This window comes from Myxine glutinosa, chromosome 5 (genome assembly GCF_964187855.1).
Source record: "Myxine glutinosa chromosome 5, kmMyxGlut1.1, whole genome shotgun sequence".
In the NCBI taxonomy this organism is placed as follows: domain Eukaryota; kingdom Metazoa; phylum Chordata; class Myxini; order Myxiniformes; family Myxinidae; genus Myxine; species Myxine glutinosa.
This window is the reverse complement of record NC_136265.1, coordinates 149,759,838-149,766,723: the sequence shown is the minus strand read 5'-3', so window position 1 is coordinate 149,766,723 and position 6,886 is coordinate 149,759,838.

Here is a 6,886-nt window from a genome sequence, read left to right as displayed (position 1 = left end):
TTCGCTCACAGAGGAAGTGAGGAAGGAGGAGAAGAGGAAGAAGTTGTTTCTTGGGTTTGTTGATCTGGAGAAAGCATTCGATAGGGTTCCACGCAAAGTATTGACATGGGCATTGAGGAAGTTAGGAGTGGAGGAATGGTTGATCAGAGTAGTGATGGCAATGTACAAAAGAGCGCGCACAGCTGTAAGGACGAAGGACGGGAACAGTGGTGAGTTTGAGGTGAAGGTGGGAGTGCATCAGGGGTCGGTACTAAGTCCACTACTATTTGTAGGTGTGATGGAGGTGCTGGCTCAGAACGTAAAGGAGGGTTTACCGTGGGAGTTGTTGTATGCAGATGATCTGGTGTTGATTGCAGAAAGTATGGATGGACTGAAGGAAAAGATGAACAAGTGGAAGGAATGTATGGAGATTGGAGACAAAAGGTCTGAAGGTGAATATCGGAAAGACGAAGGTGAATATCGGAAAGACGAAGGTGATGGCAAGTGGTAAAGCATGTGGTGAGGTGGAAAGAACTGGTAAGTGGCCCTGTGCTGTGTGTAGGAAGGGTGTCGGAGTGAACTCCATTCAATGTACAATGTGCGCTGAGTGGGTTCATCAAAAATGTAGTGGTCTGAGAGGGTCATTAACCAGTGTGGCAACTACATTCAAATGTAAGGTGTGCACAGAGGGAGCTGCAGATGGAGGAAATGTTGAGTTGGATCTTGGAGATGGCATGAAGCTGGAAGGTGTGAAAACATTTTGCTACCTCGGAGACATGCTGAATGGAGAAGGTGGATCAGGCTCGGCAACGGTTGCTAGAGTGAGATGTGCATGGAAGAAGTTTCGGGAACTGAGTGGCGTGCTGATGATGAGGGGAGTGTCATTGAAGCTGAAGGGAAAGGTGTATGCTGCATGTGTGAGAAGTGTTATGATTTATGGGAGCGAGACATGGGTAATGAACGTAGAGCAGCAACGAAGGTTGGAAAGGGTGGAAATGCGAATGGTTCGACGGATGTGCGGAGTATCGTTGAGAGAGAGGAAGACAAATGATGAATTGCGAAAGTTGATGGGAATAGAGCCTGTGATTGATGCTGTGAAGAGGAACAGGTTGAGATGGTTTGGTCATGTGTTGAGGAAGGATGAAAGTGACTGGTTGAGAAGAGTGATGGAAATGAATGTAGAAGGAAGTAGAGGACGGGGAAGACCGAGAAAGACTTGGCTAAAGATAGTGGAAGAAGAAATGCGGGCAAGGGGATTAACAAGGAGAGATGCAGAAAATAGGGCAAAATGGAGAAGATTGTCATGGGGACCGCAAGGCTAACCCCCGCTCTCGTAGGGAAAATGGCCTTTAAAATGCATGTTGTTGTTGTTCGCTCACAGAATGGTGCAGAGGTAGACTTACCTTGAGGGTCGATTCCTGAGATGATGAGTTGAACATCAGGCCAGGTCAGCTTGTTCGTGAAAGTCTTAAGCCAAAAACGATCTCAGGTCGACACCATAAGGTTGATTTAATCGGTGCCATTAAAGTAGTAGTAGTAGTAGAGTAATATAAACAGTATATAACTAGTGAAACTGTTGCTCTGGCATTCACGACCTGCAACATGCTTCCCATTAAGCCTGGTGTTGGCTTCGCGGTTAGGGTGTCAGCTTGGGATCCTGGGTTCGAATCCCGGTCGATCGCTGAAGTAACGCCAGGTGGGTTGGCTCAGCCTGTCATCCTTCCGAGGTCGGCGATTGAGTACCTGTTAACTGGTAATTCCCTGTGTGTCACAGGGTGACTAACAGGGTTGGCGGCAGGAAGGGCATCCGGCCATAAAACATTGCTTCAAAAAGGGGACCAGGGTGCCCGAAAAAGGCCAACCCCCACTCTGCGGGGGAAAAATGGCCTCTAAAGGTGGTTCGAACATGCTTCCCATTATTCTACAATCTACACGGTTTTAAGAGGAATGTCAATTCATACTTTCTACATCTTTGAGGTTTATTTGCATTTTACCCAACCACTGCTACTTCCTGTGTCTTGGATTTTTTCTTATTTTTTATTCATGTTTATTTTGTTTTGCTCTGTCCTTATATATTTTTTAAACCTTCTCTTAGCCCCTTACCTGGAGTGGCTGTATGCTTTGTGATCTCCATGAAAAAAAAACAAACATTTTGTCACCTTTTGCAAAGTTAGAAACTTCTGCAGGGGTATATAATGTTTGCCATTGAATGAGCAGATAGCCTTGAAATTGATTCATTCAGGGTGGATTAAGGCAACATTTGATCATGCCGATATATATTCTTAGTAATATATGGTTGTTAATATATTTCACATTTCCTTACAAAGTGATGTGATGTGATGTGTGATGGAGTGATTTAACATCGAGCAGCACATCTTTAATTGACATTTACATTGAAAGAAACAAAGTCATGGAAGAGAAGTCATATTATCTATATATATACTGAAACGCAAAAGAAACTTACCACCTTTGAAACCTTTAAATATCAACAATAACACTGCGTGTAGTAAATGTGTGAACTTATTTGTGGACAATACTGTCCTCACTGTCAGACAAAACGGTCACGGATGGTCACTTGAACCTTCAATGGTCACTTCGTAGCACAGCTGTTGAACAGCCGTTTTGACTGTCAGTGATTAGCCAAGGGGTACGGGATGATTTTAATGAGCTGCATGTGATGTCTTGATATTGGCTTTAAAAAGGCCAGTGCAAAATGGGCATTTCCATCAACATGCCACGATTGTCAAGGGATCAACGGCAGCGTGCTCTGGGCATGCTGCAAGGCGGACTGAGCTACCGTGATGTGGCACGTCGCCTTGGCTGTTCACACCAGACGATATCGGCCCTGGTGGACAGAGACACCCTCCACAACTCTGCAGATGACAGACCTCGATCAGGGAGGCCAAGAGTCACCACTGCAAGGCAGGACAGGCAGATGGTCCGAAGTCACCTGCTGCGAGATCGATTCCGTCCAGCATCCCGCACTGCGGCAGAAACTCTGGGGCATGCAAACCCACGGATCTCCAATGATACTGCACGAAGACGACTGCATGACTATGGTCTGACTGCCAGAAGACCAAACAGAGGCCCCGTGATGACGGCTGCCCATCGCCGCAACCGACAGAGATGGTGCCAGCAGCATCAGCGGTGGACCTTGGCGCAGTGGAACGAGGTCGCTTTCAGCGATGAGTCAAGGTTCTGTGTGGACAGTTCTGATGGGCGTGAGCGTGTCTGGAGAAGAACAGGCGAGCGATATGCCGATTGTTGCGTGCGTCAAACCAACAGGTGGGGTGGCCCAAGTGTGATGGTGTGGGCCGCCATATCAGCCGTCATCACGGGGCCTCTGTATGGTCTTCTGGCAGTCAGACCATAGTCATTTCTGCCGCAGTGCGGGATGCTGGACGGAATCGATCCCGCAGGTGACTTCGGACCATCTGCCTGTCCTGCCTTGCAGTGGTGACTCTTGGCCTCCCTGATCGAGGTCTGTCATCTGCAGAGTTGTGGAGAGTCTCTCTGTACACCAGGGCCGATATCGTCTGGTGTGAACAGCCAAGGCGACGTGCCACCTCACGGTAGCTCAGTCCGCCTTGCAGCATGCCCAGAGCACGCTGCCGTTGATCCCTTGACAATCGTGGCATGTTGATTGAAATGCCCATTTTGCACTGGCCTTTTTAAAGCCAATATCAAGACATCACGTGCAGCTCATTAAAATCATCCCGTACCCCTTGGCTAATCACTGACAGTCAAAACGGCTGTTCAACAGCTGTGCTACGAAGTGACCATTGAAGGTTCAAGTGACCATCCGTGACCGTTTTGTCTGACAGTGAGGACACTATTGTCCACAAATAAGTTCACACATTTACTACACGCAGTGTTATTGTTGATATTTAAAGGTTTCAAAGGTGGTAAGTTTCTTTTGCGTTTCAGTATATAAAACACAGTTTGTGTGTGTGCAATGTTACCGATAGACTCCTAAACGGAGAGGCTCGCGTGCTTGATATTTGGCATAGACATGGCCATTGAGCCTGGGAAGAACATGGCCTACCTCAAAATATTTGACGAGATCCATATTTTTTATTCATATTTACCTCAGCGCATTTCAGCGAGGAACATTATACACGGAATCTCAGCATGTGCCAGAGCAGCTCGCTGATTCGCTCAGAGCGATCACGTGATGTTCCATCCCTGCCACCAGACCATTGAACGGAAAATATATCGAATCAATGACCATTGCCATTCACACCACATAGGTGGAGATGCAGCTACCGGGCGCCATCTTGGTTGGCACTCGATGCTGGGCGATGGTGATTTCCGTCACACGTTTGCACGTAATTCAGAGGGAAAAGCGATTGCGTTTTTTCACCTTTTGTGTGATCGTGTTTTGTGTCGATTTTGTGCGATATGAATTAAACATTTTGAAACAGCTGTGAAACGTCTTTCCGCAACCGATTGGAGCAGTTTATTGCCGCTCAAAATGGCATTTTAACAGTTGTCTGGCTTTTAAAATCTGGGACACGTTCAAAACAAACGAGATCCGCGAAGCGAGTTGGTCGAGTCGTGCTAACCAAGATGGCGACACGGCGGCTACACTTTTCACGGAGTATGAGCGTTCTATATATTTTCAATTCAGTGCGCCAGACTCGCTCATGTACTTGATTTGTGGCATAGACATGGCCATTGGGCCTTCATGGTGTAATTTGTGCGAGGCTTTTGTCCGAGTGAGCTTGAGTCGAGAGGGCGAATGTACGGGTTGAGAATGTACGGGTCTCCCTTCCCCCGCCCGGCAACGCCGGTACTGGAGGGCGTCACAGGATCCGTGAGTCTCCAAAATCCGCTTCGTGCTGTTGTCGCGAAGATGCTGGACGATGTCGCGATTGTTGTGCTGCTCTCCTACCATGAGAACTGCAACGTCATTGTTGACTGGCCCCCCCCTCTCCCTCCCCTCCCCCCTCTCCTTCCCCCTCCCCCTCCCTTTCCCCCCCTCTCCCCCCTCCATCCTCCCCTCCCTTCCCACTCCACCCTACCCCCTCCCTTCCCCCTCCCCCTCCCTCCCCTCCCCCTCCATCCTCCCCTCCCCCTTTATCCTCCCCTTCCAACCTACCCCCTCCCTTCCCCCTACACCCTCCCCCTCCCCCTTCCACCCTTACCCTCCCCCCACCTCCCCTCACCCCTCCCTCCTCTCCCACTCCCCTTCCCCTCACCCTCCCCCCTCTCCCACTCCCCTTCCCCCTCCCCCCGTTTCCCTCCCCTCCCCCGCCCGGCAATGCCGGGTACTTCTGCTAGTATTATTTATATATATTATATATATATATATATCTATATATATATTTACATGGCGAGGGTTTACTGAATGTAGAGGTTTCTCACGTGACTTGATCTGCCCTCTTGTCGGTCAAACTTGACCAGCACACAATGTTTTCTTTTGCTCAAATCACTACTGCTATTTGTAATGCCAGAGACCCGTTTGGACGGACACCAGGAACCCTTTAGATTAAAGTGTGACGGACACTGAAGGAGCACACAAACTGATAAGTAGTAATACTTCTCAAAGCAAGCGAAAATTAGTACGTGGAGGGGAACACACAAACTCCACTCAAATAAAGCCAATCAGACTTAAATCCGTCTAAAATATTGCAGAAAAAGAGTTATGCAGTACACCAATGTGTGACACGTTACGCCATTTTGTTGAGATATTTTCGTCTGATGCATCCATTCTGCAAAACTTTTCATTTTCATTCAATTAGTATCACACCGACATAGAATACATTGTCAAAGATATTGTTCCTCGATTCGTGCAACAATCAGTGAAACTGTAATAGGTGGTCACTTATATATATATATATATATATATATATATATATATATATATATATATACACACACAAGTGAATAAAAAATTGCATGCTAAATTAAAAAGGCAATGTAGGGATGACAAACGACAGTCTAAAAAAGGTCCTAAACAAGATAGGGATGATGTTGGTTTCGAGAGTAGCTAACAGTATTGCCATCACATAACAATCCCTACATCACTGCCTCCAGACTATTGTCTCGGGCTAGGCTGAGCTAGAAGTATTAGAAGCTCCTATATTTCATTTCTGCATAAGTATAAGAAGCTCCTATATAATTTCAGGGACTTGTTGCAGCTTCAGTTGTCTTTCCTACTTTTCTTTTATATCAACTTAGAGTAACCAATCACAAATGCAGATACATAATTATAGAATCATAGAAGTTTGTAAGAAGTTGATGATCATGCACTGATATTACTGATATTATAACATTGTACTCGGCTGCTAATTTGTACAGTCTCATTATGTGGCTACACTACACGAGTAATCAAGTACTGGTGTAACCAGTGGAGTGTTTGTAGAAGCTTGAAGCAATAATTGATTCAGTGTAAATGAGGCAGTGATGTTGGGATTGTTATGTGATGGCAATACTGTTAGCTACTCTCTAAAGTCTAAACCAACATCATCCCCATCTTGTTTAGGACCTTTTTTAGACTGTAGTTTGTCATTCCTCCATTGCCTTTTTAATTTAGCATAAATGATTTCAATGTAAATAAATGAAGAAATGAAAATATCGAAATAAAGGCTGAGGCTACTTAATTTCCTACACGAGGTACCTCCACTTGCAGACTCAAATACAGACGAGGGGACAGATAGAATAAAAATAAAATCCCTTTAGCCGGCCGGCACTCAGCTTTGGCCTCAACGAGGACTTTTTGGAGCTTGGTGGTCGTTGAAGCTCGAAGCCCCACAGGCGGGAAATGCGCAAGATGGCCGCGGAGTCGCGTGCCTATCAGCCACCAGTGTGAGGCAAGCAGATAGAACGGCCTCCTTCACCTCCGAAGAGCACCACAGCCAAAACCTCCCTCACAATGCTGCCCACGCAGCCAAGAGCTCCTCAC